This window comes from Bison bison, unplaced genomic scaffold (assembly GCF_000754665.1).
Source record: "Bison bison bison isolate TAMUID 2011002044 unplaced genomic scaffold, Bison_UMD1.0 scf7180017864108, whole genome shotgun sequence".
NCBI lineage: Eukaryota > Metazoa > Chordata > Mammalia > Artiodactyla > Bovidae > Bison > Bison bison.
The window spans coordinates 12,239,228-12,253,220 of NW_011494680.1; the positions used below are offsets into that span (position 1 = coordinate 12,239,228).

Here is a 13,993-nt window from a genome sequence, read left to right on the forward strand (position 1 = left end):
GGAGCCCAAAGGTGGGAACTGCATTGAGAAATAATAGGTGTACAACATCCATCAAAGAAGACAATGGCACCCGACTCCAGCACTCTTGCCTGGAGAATCCCATGGATGGAGGAGCCTGGTGGGCTGCAGTCTATGAGGTCGCGAAGAGTCGGACTCGACTGAGCAACTTCACTTTCACTTTTCATTTTCATGCATTGGAGAAGGAAATGGCAACCCACTCCAGTGTTCTTGCCTGGAGAATCCCAGGCACGGTGGAGCCTGGTGGGCTGCCGTCTATGGGGTCGCACAGAGTCGGACATGACTGAAGCGACTTAGCAGCAGCAGCAGCACAACGTCCATGAAATGTTTTCCAATAAACAGTTTTATGCAAGGACTAACAGTAAGCGTGGCCCCAGGCTCTGGGAGATGCCCGGCTCCTTGGAGTTAACTGCTCTCCTGTACTTATCTGGCACAAGAGGGTACCACCTAGAACATTTCTCACACTTATGTAAATGAGAAAATCACCTCCTTGGTGCTTTGGAAGCATTAATTCCTCCTCCTAGAAAAGCCAATTGACCCACAAGAAAAACTGCATTCACATTTCTTTTCTGTGGATATAGAAAACCAAGATCTGTGGAAGTATAGGTTTTTCTTACCTAGTCCCTGTATTTTCCAAACTGCTTCACGTTTCTGGTTATGTATGAAAATTTGAGGTTGACCATCGTAACTATTGAGCTTAAGAGGCAAAATCCTTATAAGAGACTTCACTAGACACGCAAGTGAATTGTCTAATAGGGCCTCAAACATATCTCTTGAATTTTTGGAACTATATCATATACAGATCATTTCTAAGTATGAGTAGAAGAGTAAGGGGAAACATGTTAATTATAAAGATTTTCTTAAGATTATTTTATTCAAACAAGATTTGCTGAAAACAGCTTCTATTAGGAAATTTATTTAATATGATTGAAATTTCCAGGAGTTAATTTTCATCCCAGTCTTTTGCTATAATAACACTGCAGATTTTCTTTATGCCACAAAGAAGCATCTTTATGTTATAAAAGATAACATGTTTTTCATGCAATGTATAGACTTTATTATGCATTTTTTTAAAATCCCTTTGGGCCAGATTCTAATATAATTTCAGAAGAAAATTCCTATTGAAGTTGACTGAATTCCAATGTAAATTGAAAGCAATCAAAGTTTATCAAAGGAATTTTGCGGTAGAGTCATTCTGGAAATGAATCCAGACCAAAAGGGAATGACACAAGCGTATATAGGTCTTTGGAGCAGCGCTAAGAAATTCCTTAATTTTATTGACTCACTAAAACTACAGTGTTGCATTGGATGGTAGATGTGTAAAAGCCTTACAAGGTCAGTCATTCATCCAGATTCATTGAAGTTTTAGAAATTGAAAAGTTTCTTAAAACTCAATAGCATCATCCCCAAATGGGTATTCCTATATAACCAGAATTAGAAAATTTCTAGTATACTTTATTAAAGTGTAATATAAGTCAAACACAACATAAAGTTTCCAATAAAACTTTTTCTTCTATGTTGTTATTATTCTTAAAAAAAAAAGAAAAAGAAAAACCCATGTGAAGGGTCATGTGTCACCACCACATGACCTGAGTGTCAGTTGCCAGGGTCACACAGAAGTGGCACAGGAGAGACTTCCTGCTGGTCCAGTGGTTAAGAGTCCACGTTCCACGGCAGGGGATGTGCTTCCATTCCTGGTCAGGGGACCAAGATCCCACATCTAGCCCTGACTGGTGAATAACACTGCAGGGACAACTAGAACAGTGTGCCCCAACTAAAGAAGACCTTGAGCACCGCAATGAAGACCCAACACTGCCAAAAATTAAAAAAAAAAAAAAAGTAGCAGAAGAAAACACCTCTAAACAAAGGAGGGAATGCAGCAAGAGGAACAAATGTTTCTGTGAGCCTCTCTTTAGGGATTGTGTTACATCATTGATGTAGAATGCCTCATCTTTTACATAATACTCTACACTATGATACAAATAATATTCTGTATGAAAAAAAGTAGAGGTTGCTTTTTATCATAGCGATATCTGCTATATTAATATACTCTAACAGAAGTGCATGCATTCTAAGGAAAATGAGGTTTCTGGGGTGCCTCTTCATGCACATGCTATCTTGAGGCATAGTCTTGTAGAGGTCAGACTTGAAAGTCATTAATCAGCATATACTAATTAATTGCTCTTAATTAAATAGAAAAATAAAATGGAGAAAATTTCAGAGTAAGTAATAAACACAGTAGGTTAATGACTATTATTGTTATGTCAACTTCACTTTCAAGAAACTTTAAGGTATCCAAAAGCATGAGTCTACCCTCAATCACAACGATGGTATTTGACACACAATTTTGCTTACTCAAGTGAAAATTCCAAAAGGAACTTGACAGCCTAAGCTTTTGAGTAATGTACCATCTTAGATGACAGAGCATTATAGCCAGAATGGCCACATGAGAAGCTCCACAGACCTGCTTCCCAGTGATATAACCATACCTGACAATTTTTTTAAAAAGTGAGGGGAGAACTTCCCTAGTGGTCCAGTGATTAAGATTTTGCCTTTCAATGCAGGAGGTGCAGGTTCAATCCCTGGTCAGGAAGTTAAGATCCCACATGCCTCATGGGCAAAAAACAAAAACATTTAAAAAAAAAGAAGAAAGAAACAATATTGTTGCAAATTCAGTAGAAACTTCAAAAATAGTCCAGAAGAAAAACTTTAATTAAAAAAAAAAAAAAGGAGAAGAAATGCAAAGTGTCCAGAAATTTTCCTAAGGACATGCAACAAATGGAGAAAAATGTATTCAAGAAAACTCTCCTGAATCTCAGTAAGATTATTTGGAATCTGAGCCATAAACACACTCATTCCAGTTTAGTAGGATTAAATACCCATTTTAGGTGGGTATGGCCAGGAAGATGGGGTTCCTTCTTCCCTCAAACCTCAATCAAAGGATCCTTAAAAGGTTTACAGAGGCTAACTTTCAAGAGCCCCTAAGCCCCCTTCCTCCACCCAACCCCCACTCACAGAGCAGAGGTTTTCCACCCAGAGGCAGACTGAGAATACCAGGACCTTGCTCACCTTAACCTCAGCTTATTCATAGAGTGGAAGTTTCATGCTGGGCGAGACAAGCCACAAAAACCAGAGGCTTCGCCTGACCCAGAACACTGCTTGAAAAGCAGGAGAGTCAATCCACAAGATGCAAACCACTATCCCCACCCACAGCTCCAGAGCTATGACTCCACTGCCCAAGTCTCCACCATGAATCATCTTGGCTTCCATTTTCAGGGATATTTGGTGTGATTTTTTTTTATTTGCATTTAATGCTTTTCATTATTACAACCTCCACCCAACACATCTAAAATCTCTCAACACATACTTCCTAATTCCATCTGTATTATTTCTAACTTTGATATTTTGTATCATGAAATCCCTCAAAATTGGGTCTATGTTACTGAAGTCATTAGTTTTACAAGAATAATTATAATGACGACTAATAACATGTACTAAGTACTAGCTTTGTGCCAGGCACTCTACTGCTTTACATAAATTATCTCGTTCTGCCACATCTAATCGCATCTAAGCATACGCTTAAATTTGCCAGTAGCACTTAATATTAATTAAAATAAAGATATTGATCATCTTCGAAAGAAATATCTCAATATACTGATGTGAAACCTATAGAATAAAATATTTTAAAGACATAAAATGTACACCACTTAATTATTATGCCATACTATTAAATTTATGTTTCTATTATGGAAAATAAAGCTATAAAATAAAAATAAAGTATCTGCTTTTTATCCAATTTATTTCTTACACCTTTCTCAAATTTCTAGAAACCACAGCTTCTCATATGTCAAGTACGATTAGATTCGTATATTCAATTAAATCGTCTAAGAAAGTAATATATAAAGTAAGTATTATGTTCTTGCATTAACTCCCAAATTATGTTTTATAACAAATCACCCTGACATTAATCATGGTATGAGGGTTGAAAAGTAACACAGGATAAGATTTTTACTAATCCTTCACATTCCATTTTGAAGCTGTATGCTGCTCTTGATCAGAACTTTCATTTTATTATCAAGAATTACATTATTCTCCGAATGAGTGAATTTTCTGTTGGAGACAGGAAATGAAGGACTGCAAATGCTGGAAATGTATTTTTCCTGTCTCAGTGTTAATACATGATATATATGCATTCATATTAACAATAACTCTGAAAACTAGTTTCATTTCCTCTACACATAAGCAATAAACAGTAAGTGCAAAAATGTGAATACTAGCAGCAGTGATGTGGATACAGAATATGGGGCTCCATTTGAATGTACAGCCATTTCTAACATTTCATTAGAGCTCGTGTACAGGCAACTGTCGCAGATGTCCATCACAGTTGGCTTAGACGAAGAAAACAATGCAGGCTCTGAGGATAAACCGAAGCTGCAGCTCAAAGTTTCCGTTTCTTATCCAAGAACACCATAGGACCATTGTCTTCCTCCTTCAAGGCAAAAAAAAAGGACTCAATTACGTTACTGATATTCTTCCACAGCAAACTGAAAAGTCTTTTCTACAGTCCAACAGGAGACAGCAACAACGAGAAGTTTTGTAAGAAAATGTGGAAATTTCAAAAATATCTTCATGCTCATGTCTGTCACCTCTGCAATTTTTCCACATTTCTTTCTTTGACAGAATCTATTAATGCAAAATTTCATAGAAACATGTATTTTCAAGCCAAATAAATGAATGCTTGAACTGTTTTCTAAATAAAAAATTTGTATGTCATGCAAAATAATAAATAAAGCTTTTAGTTGTTGTCATTAATTTTGGGTGTAATAATGGCAGGTGGTAACTAAGCACAAAGACCACTTCTTCCTAGTCCCCAAATTCTATTGAATAAATGAAGAAATAATAAATACAGAATAACACAGGAAACAAGCAGACATTTTGAGATAACTAAGAGTCTTCTCATTTAGAAAATAATATCAGCTAAGATTTTCATTCAATACATCTACTCGTGTTACAACAGATGGGCTGGGGAAACACAACTGGTTCATACAGTTGTTGAATATGAACTAGTCCAGTTTTTTGGGCAACAAATATCTATTAAAATTATGCATATACTTTTCACCCAGAATTACACTTCTTGAAACTTATGATAGAGATACAATCACCTAATTATATAAAAATTTATGTGTAAGAACATTCACTGTAGGAAAAAAAACTAGAGAAAAACTACGCAATTTCCTTTTTTAATAAACTATGATACAATACTTTAAAATTCTTCATACATGATACATGTATGGATTTCCTTGTATATATGTACATACACATGACCACACATGTATGTATATATTCACATCAGTTCAGTTCACTTCAATCGTTCAGTGGTGTTCGACTCTTTGTGACCCCATGAACCTCAGCATGCCAGGCCTCTGTGTCCATCACCAACTCCGGGAGTCCACCCAAACCCATGTCCATTGAGTCGGTGATGCCATCCAACCATCTCATCCTCTGTCGTCCCCTTCTCCTTCTGCCCTCAATCCCTCCCAGCATCAGGGTCTTTTCAAATGAATCAGCTCTTCGCATCAGGTGGCCAAAGTATTGGAGTTTCAGCTTCAACATCAGTCCTACCAATGAACACCCAGGACTGATCTCCCTTAAGATGGACTGGTTGGATCTCCTTGCAGTCTAAGGGACTCTCAAGAGTCTTCTCCAACACCACAGTTTAAAAGCATCAATTCTTCGGCGCTCGGCTTTCTTTATATTTCAACTATCACATCCATACATGACCGCTGGAAAAACCATAGCCTTGACTAGACGGACCTTTGTTGGCAAAGTAATGTCTCTGCTTTTTAAGATGCTGTCTAGGTTGGTCGTAACTTTCCTTCCAAGGAGTAAGCGTCTTTTAATTTCATGGCTGCAGTCACCATCTGCAGTGATTTTGGAGCCCGAAAAATAAAGTCAGCCACTGTTTCCACTGTTTCCCCATCTATTTCCCATGAAGTGATAGGACCAGACGCCATGATCTTAGTTTTCCAAATGTTGAGCTTTAAGCCAACTTTTTTCACTCTCTTCTTTCACTTTCATCAAGAGGCTCTCTAGTTCTTCTTCACTTTCTGCCATAAGGGTGGTGTCATCTGCGTATCTGAGGTTATTGATATTTCTCCCGGCAATCTTGATTCCAGCTTGTGCTTCCTCCAGCCCAATGTTTCTCATGATGTACTCCACATATAAGTTAAATAAGCAGAGTGACAATATATAGCCTTGATGTACTCCTTTTCCTATTTGGAACCAGTCTGTTGTTCTATGTCCAGTTCTAACTGTTGCTTCCTGACCTGCATATAGGTTTCTCAAGAGGCAGGTCAGGTGGTCTGGTATTCCCTATATAGAACAATTTATTAGAAAACATTAATAATGCTAGGGTATATATTTCCAAATTAAATTTCAAATAAGATAGTGAGCCATGATCAAATATTTTAAGATTATGCCTCAAAGATATGATTTTGAAGGTAAAATAGGATGCTGTTTATATATGCATTTGACAACTATAACCCAACAAATTATAAATCAAAGTGACTGACATAAAACTAACTGATGATGCACATTGTCAAGCCTCAGAATTTTAGAGCTTTTTAAAGGAAGCCTAAAGGTCAGCATGCATGAATTTTTTGAAAAAGGAAAATAAACTGTAGGCCCCCCTGCCACTTGCTCAAATATGTTTCACATAACTCTGGAAGTTAGGTGGGAAAAAATGGATCTATAGTCAAAAAAACAGTGAAAACTCTGATCAAATTGAGTAAAACATGATTATTTCATACAAAATCATCTGTCTCTAATACGCTAATGTGCATTGTTAATCTCCAAAAGGAAAATATCATATTCAGGATTCCCCAAATGTACGGGAACAGTCACCTCTTGATTTAACAAACACCTCGAGGGAACACTGCTCTGCAGAACACATTTGGGAAAGGGTGTTCTAGAGGTGGAGATTCCAGGTTTATGAAAGTAATTCAATTTCATTTTAAGAATATATCCAATTATTCTAAAAATTAAGCTGTGTGCACTGTGCTTAATCACTCAGTTGTGTCCAATTCTTTGCAATTCCATGGACTGTAGCCCATCAGGCTCCTCTGTCCATGGGGATTCTCCAGGCAAGAATAATGGAGTGGGTTGCCGTTCCCTCCTCCAAGGGATATTCCCAACTCAAGAGATCAAACCTGGGTTTCCTGCATTGCAGGTAGATTATGTACCATCTGAGCCATGAGGGAAGCAAAAAAATTAAGCTACCATGGTCCAAAACATCAATTAGACAAAAGACAGATAGACAGATCCTCTTTTCCTTCTGTCAGCCACCACCCCTCTAGACACACACACACACACACACACACACACATCACACACACACATCACACACACACATCACACACACACATCACACACTGTAAACCCTTCCCTTCAACCTCCCAATACAGTATAGAGCAATTTTGGTTGGATCAATATTCAATTTCTTTTATTGTGATGATGTAAATATTATCCGGCTTCCCAGGTGGTGTTATGGTAAAGAACCCACCTGAGAATGCAGGAGACATAAAAGATGCAGGTTTGATCCCTGGGTTGGGAAAATTCTCTGGAGGAGGGAATTCAAACCCACTCCAGTTTACAGAGAAGCCTGGCAGGCTACAGTCCACAGGGTCACAAAGAGTCAGACACCACTGAAGTAACTTAGCAAACACGAAAATATTATTCAGAGCTGAACTACCAGTATTAATATATCATTCATTTTCCTTTCTTTTCCTTTCTTGCACAACTTTTTGTTTTCTCTGGAATGAATCGTTATCTCAAGCTTTCCTCACCTAAGTACTCAATCCCAAATTGCCTACAATTGTCTGACTCTCCTCTCAAGAAGTTAAGACATATCATGCAGTCTATCAACTCTGTATTTCTGGAGAAAGCTCTTCTAGAACCTTCTCGCCTGCTAATATCCAGACTCACACCCTCCACGCTGGCCACCTCACTTCACCATCACTCTGGGGATCTTCTGTTTCCTGGATCCCACATCTGTTTTCTTGGATTACTTTGGTCAAGCACATCTGCTGTTTGAGTAGACGTCTTCCTGCCAGGGTACTGACGGATGAGTAGGGGAGGAGGTGCACAATAAAGATGTTACTTAATCCCCCAGTCTTCAGAAAGGTTTCCCAACCCTCAATCGAGCCTCAGTGCTCTAAGAGAGGAACTCTCCCTTCATCACAGCATAAGGACTTAAGGGGATTCACCACAGATTAGAAGGGCTCCTAGAGATGTAACTGCTTCTCCAACAGCTACTAACAAGTCCGGATGATTTGAGCCTCCTTCAACTTCTAGACACATCCGTTGCCACCAATTCCTGGGACTTTGAGAGATACTGTCATGTAAACAGCCTTGTTCCTTGTGTGTGATAAATCCATTCCTGCACAACCACCTGCTTCCAAAATACCGTTCCTGCCGTCTCTTCTTTTGTTTTCTCTATTCTTGTAAGTTTTGACACTTTAAAAAAAAAAAAACTCTTTCCTGTTATTTTAACACACTTCATGGCGGAAACAAAACTAAAGGCCTTTCTATTTAATGGATTAGCATGATTTGATACATAAGCTCCTTTTTATGCATTTGTATGTTTTCTGCTGCTGCTGCTGCTAAGTCGCTTCAGTCGTGTCTGACTCTGTGCGACCCCATAGACAGCAGCCCACCAGACTCCCCCGTCCCTGGGATTCTCCAGGCAAGAACACTGGAGTGGGTTGCCATTTCCTTCTCCAATGCATGAAAGTGAAAGTGAAAGTGAAGTCAGTCGTGTCCGACTCTTCACGACCCCATGGACTGCACCCTACTAGGCTCCTCCATCCATGGGATTTTCCAGGCAAGAGTACTGGAGTTGGGTGCCATCGCCTTCTCCGTGTATATTTTCTAAACTTTCTCTAATAATTCTATCATTTGGTAATCAGAACATAAATTTACTTGCAGGGAAGGAAAGGTGACACAGATGTACAGAACGGACTTGTGGACACAGTGGGGAAGGGAGAGAGTGGGACAAATGGAGAAATAGCATCAACATATATACGCTGTCATGTGTAAACGGATAGCTGGTGAGAAGTTGCTATGAAACACAGGGAGCTCAGCTCTGTGCTCTGTGATCACCTAGAGAGCTGGGATGGGGGAAGGAGAGGGAGGCTCAACTGGAGGGGGATATATATATAATTATGGCTGATTCATGTTGTTGTATGACAGAAACCAACACAATATTGTAAAAAAAAATTTTTTTTAATTTATCTGGTATAATAATCTAAAGAAATGACATTTGGAATATACAAAGGTAATCAGGCTGACTTTCTCCCTCCTTAGGACTTCTTCCAAATACTCATTTATCTATATATAAATAATAAGAAAGTTTAACTATAAAAGGAAATTTTCTATTACCCAATGATCATTGTTCATAATGAGACCTTGAAGTAAGGCCATAATCTTAAGAAGTCTTCTAAATCATCAGCTATTTCAATATAATTATAACAGATGCTATCTTTCATGTGACTATTTCTGAACCTTAAATTATCTTCTATGAAGACACCCTAGGGAATGAGCGCAAATCAAATTACCATTGAAGAACTTCCTGAAAAGCTCTCAAAAATAAAAAAGCACATGTGCACGAGTGTCCTTCTTAGAAGTTGCAGAGTTGCTTGGCTGACCTTTGTTCCAAGGAGTTTGGTTCAGCCAATTGATAACCCACTGCCGTGTCCCTCTTTAAGTAAGATAATTCAGTAAAAAATCTCCAAAAGCAGAGTCTTTATACTACAATAAAAAATATTAAAGAATTTTTTTAAAAGAAAGAATTAGACTCAGAGATATCAGTAACTTTGTCAAGGTCACACAGCTAACTGGTGGTGGAGTCAGAATGGAACCCAAGCCATCCATCCACCGCTGTGCCACCGGGGGCCTCCACTTTCAACCCAGTGCTCGTCACTGAGAGGAGGGTTTGAGAGACGCTTGTTGCTTCATTCTTTTGTGTATTATTTGAATTTTCTGCCGCGAACATGTATTCTATTTAGAGACACAGGGACAAAGAACAGAAAGAAAATCAAAGAGTGACTCTTGCCACAGAAATTTCAATAGGTAATGGAGATGAACACATTTCAAGACAGTGAGGAGTAAAAAAGGAGATGAGAAAGGGGTGAAAAGTATAAAGTGACTGATTTTTAAAAGGGCAAAAACACCTTGAACCCATGATGCAAGCATAAATTAGCCTAACACTTAGGGGATATTGGGGCTTCCCAGGTGGCACTATTGGTAAAGAATCCGCTTGCCAATTCAGGAGACACAAGAGACGTGGGTTCAGTCCTTGGGTTGGGAAGATTCCCTGGAGAAGAGAATGGCAACCCACTCCAGTATCTTGCCTGGGAAATCCCATGGACAGAGGAGCCTGGCTGCCTACAGTCCATGGGGTCACAAAGAGTCAGACACGACTGAGTGACTGAGCACCAACTGGGGATATTAGCAATGTGATACCAAAAATGAAAGCTTGGATGTCCTTTTTCCCTAGAAATCTCAATCCTAGGAACCTATCTAAAGAGATAAGGAAGGACTTCCCTGGTGGTCCAGTGGTCAAGACTCTACCTTCTAATGTATAAAGCACAGGTTCAATCCCCCCTGGTCAAGAAGCTAAGATCCCACATGCTTTGTGGTGCAGCCAATAAATAAATTAATAAATTTTTTTAAAAGAGAGATAAGGAGGCAAAGATATGCAAGGATTATCTGCCCTTTGTTATTTGAAATGTGCAGTGAAAAGAGCTCAGGGTTTGCAGTGAAACCTACCTGGGTGTGAACCTTGGGTTTGCAGTGTACTGTCTGTGACCTGAGCAAGTTACTCAACCCCTCTGACTTAGGGTCTTTATTTCTAAAATGGAAATGAAAGAACATGACTCACGAGATCAATGTGAGGATTAAATGAGATAAAATATAGCCCAGGGTCTGAAACACAAAACAGCGTTCATTCTTTCCTGTCATCGCTCACTAGAATGTGTTACTTAGAATGAAGGTGTAGGGTTTCTCTGGTGGTTCATGGTAAAAAATCTGCCTGCCAGTGCAGGGGACATGGGTTCCATCCCTGGTCCAGGAAGATCCCACGTGCTGCCGAGCGACTCAGCCTGTGTGCCACAAGTACTAAGCTTGTGCTCCAGAGACTGGGAGCCGCAAGTACTGACACCCATACACCTAGAGACCGTGCCCCGCAACAAGAGAAGCTGCCGCAAGAAGCCTGTAAACTGCAACAAAGACCCAGCACAGTCAAAATAAAATAATAAACGCATTTTTAAACTTTAACCAAAACTCAAGAACACATCAGGTTGCTTTGTATATTGCATACATGTTATTATTGTTTAACTGCTAAGTCATATCCAACTCTTCTGCACCAAAGTATCATAAACCACTAAACTTAGCTTTTAAAGTTCTTCCCAAGCCAATCTACCTTATGCTTTTTTGACACTTTCTCAATCTCAATTAGCACTCAACTCATTAACAAAACTGTTTTATACACAACAGTGAGTCACATTTTTCTTCCTTCTTCCCTAATCCCAAGTGTGTTGTAAGGGTGATTGAGTATCTAATTACTTTTTAATCGAATGCACATATTACACATTTTTCACTAGGTTCAAGTTTAATGCTTTCAGTCCAGAAATCAAAGTCAATGAAATTAAGCTGAATTGGGATTTGAGCAACTATTTTAAGGAGAAGGTTTGTATTATGTCTAATTATAAGTAAATGTGGATTTTAGCATTATTTCCTATGGAAATATTTCAGGTCCAGAAATGTGCCATAAATGACTAATTTAGATGATTAATAACACTGTTATTCATATTTACAATCTTTTATTCCTCATTACAGTGATTTTATTGCTGGGACCCACTAAATATAATTATTATTGAAATAAAAGATACCATTAGAGAACCATTGGTTGTACCCTGACTAAAATTAGAATCAACATTCATTCGTGTTTGTGAAAAATTACATGAGTTTCTCTGTACCATATAGGTTACTGGAAATCTCACATGCTGCTAACACAAGAAAAACATAAATCTTGGAATACATTCATCAAAAATATTCATTTATGGTAAACCATAAAAAATATTACTATCAAAATGGTGCTCCAATTCAGTTCATACTTTACCAGGAGACTATTTCTTGAGGTTTTTTGTTTTTATTTTTCCTTTTGCATTATGCAGGAGTTAAAATAAAAAACCTCTGAAGTAGTTATCTCATACAATGAAGGTTTGTTTGCTTGTTCCTAGATATGGAAATCAACCATCTGTAATAATTTAGCTGAAGGCCTCTTCAGGCAGAAGACTAGATTAAATAACTTTCTGAGATCCAATTCAACTCCATGCTTCTAAGATGTCTTTGAAAATATATTCTACAGACAAGCCCTCAAAACTTATGAGTTTCTAACCACTAAAAGTATAAGAATTCAGAAATTGTGCAGGCATTTAAAGAAGCAATGTAATAGAAAATTTGTTTTTTTTTCAGTCGATAAGCCGTGTCTGTTTGCGACCCCACAGACTTCCCTGTCACCATCTCCCAGAGTTTATTCAAACTCATGTCCATTGAGTCTGTGATGCCATCCAAGCATCTCATATTCTGTCATTCCCTTGTCCTCCTGCCTTCAATCTTTCCCAGCATCAGCGTCTTTTCCGAAGAGTTGGCTCTTTGCATTAGGTGACCAAAGTACTGGAGCTTCAGCTTCAGCATCAGTTCTTCCAATAAATATTCAGGGTTGATTTCCTTTAGTATTGACTGGTTTGGTCGCCTTGCAATCCAAGGGACTCTCAACAGTCTTCTCCAGAGCCACAGTTCAAAATCATCAATTGTTCAGCACTCAGCTTGCTTTATGGTCCAGCTCTCACATCTGTAAATGAATACTGGAAAAATCACAGCTTTGACTATACAGACATGATAGAAAATAGACTCATCCAAAACCAACATGGTTTTATTAGTTTAACAATTAATTTATTCTGAGAATGGTATTGCTGTGCTTAATCGCTCAGTCGTGTCCGACTCTTTGGACCTCATGGACTGTAGCCCATCAGGATCCTCTGTCCATGGGGATTCTCTGGGCAAGAATACTAGAGTAAGTTGCCATGCCCTCCTCCAGGAGATCTTCCCAACCCAGGGATCAAACCCAGGTCTCCCACATTGCAGGTGGATTCTTAACCATCTGAGCTGCCAGGGAAGCCCATTAATACTGGAGTGGGTAGCCTATCCCTTCTCCAGGGGATCTTCCCCACCCAGGGATTGAACCAGGGTCTCCTGCAATGCAGACGGTTTCTTTATCAGCTGAGCTACCAGGGAAGCCTGAGAATGATATTACATAGTGTCAAATCTCTTGATAGGAGAAACCTCCATATTATCCAACAAATATTTCAGATTCTGTATAAGATATTGGGCATTGTCTAGACTATTTTAGCATTGTATGCTACCAAAACTAGTTTTAACTGGCATGTTTGTTTAATTAAAACTGAAGGATCAGAATGATCAGAATGGCCATCATAAAAAGACTACAAGCAGTAAATAAGGGAGGAGTGTGAAGAAAAAGGTACCCTCCTGCACTGTTTGTGGGAATGTAAATTGGTACAGCCACTATGGAGAATGTATACAAAGGTTCCTTAAAAGACTAAAAATAGAGTTATCATCAGTTCAGTTCAGTTCAGTTCGGTCGCTCAGTCGTGTCCAACTTTTTGTGACACCATGAACCGCAGCACGCCAGGCCTCCCTGTCCATCACCAACTCTGGGAGTCTACCCAAACCCATGTCCATCGAGTCAGTGATGCCATCCAACCGTCTCATCCTCTGTCATTCCCTTCTCCTCCTGCCTTCGATCTTTCCCAGCATCACAGTCTTTTCAAATGAGTCAGCTCTTTGCATCAGGTGGCCAAAATATTGGAGTTTCAGCTTCAACATCAGTCCTTCC

The 13,993-nt window shown here is 38.9% G+C and overlaps 1 protein-coding gene across 2 annotated transcripts in view; it reads right to left on the reverse strand.

The window, feature by feature from the left end:
- Positions 1 to 3,293: 3,293 nt before the first annotated feature.
- Positions 3,294 to 13,993, reverse strand: part of CA8 (carbonic anhydrase VIII) — an 83,224-nt gene continuing 72,524 nt past the window's right edge. For both annotated transcript variants that reach the window (XM_010838998.1, XM_010838997.1), the window contains exon 9: positions 3,294 to 4,507. The gene's annotated coding sequence lies outside the window, so the exon portion shown is untranslated. The remainder of the gene's footprint in view (positions 4,508 to 13,993) is intronic.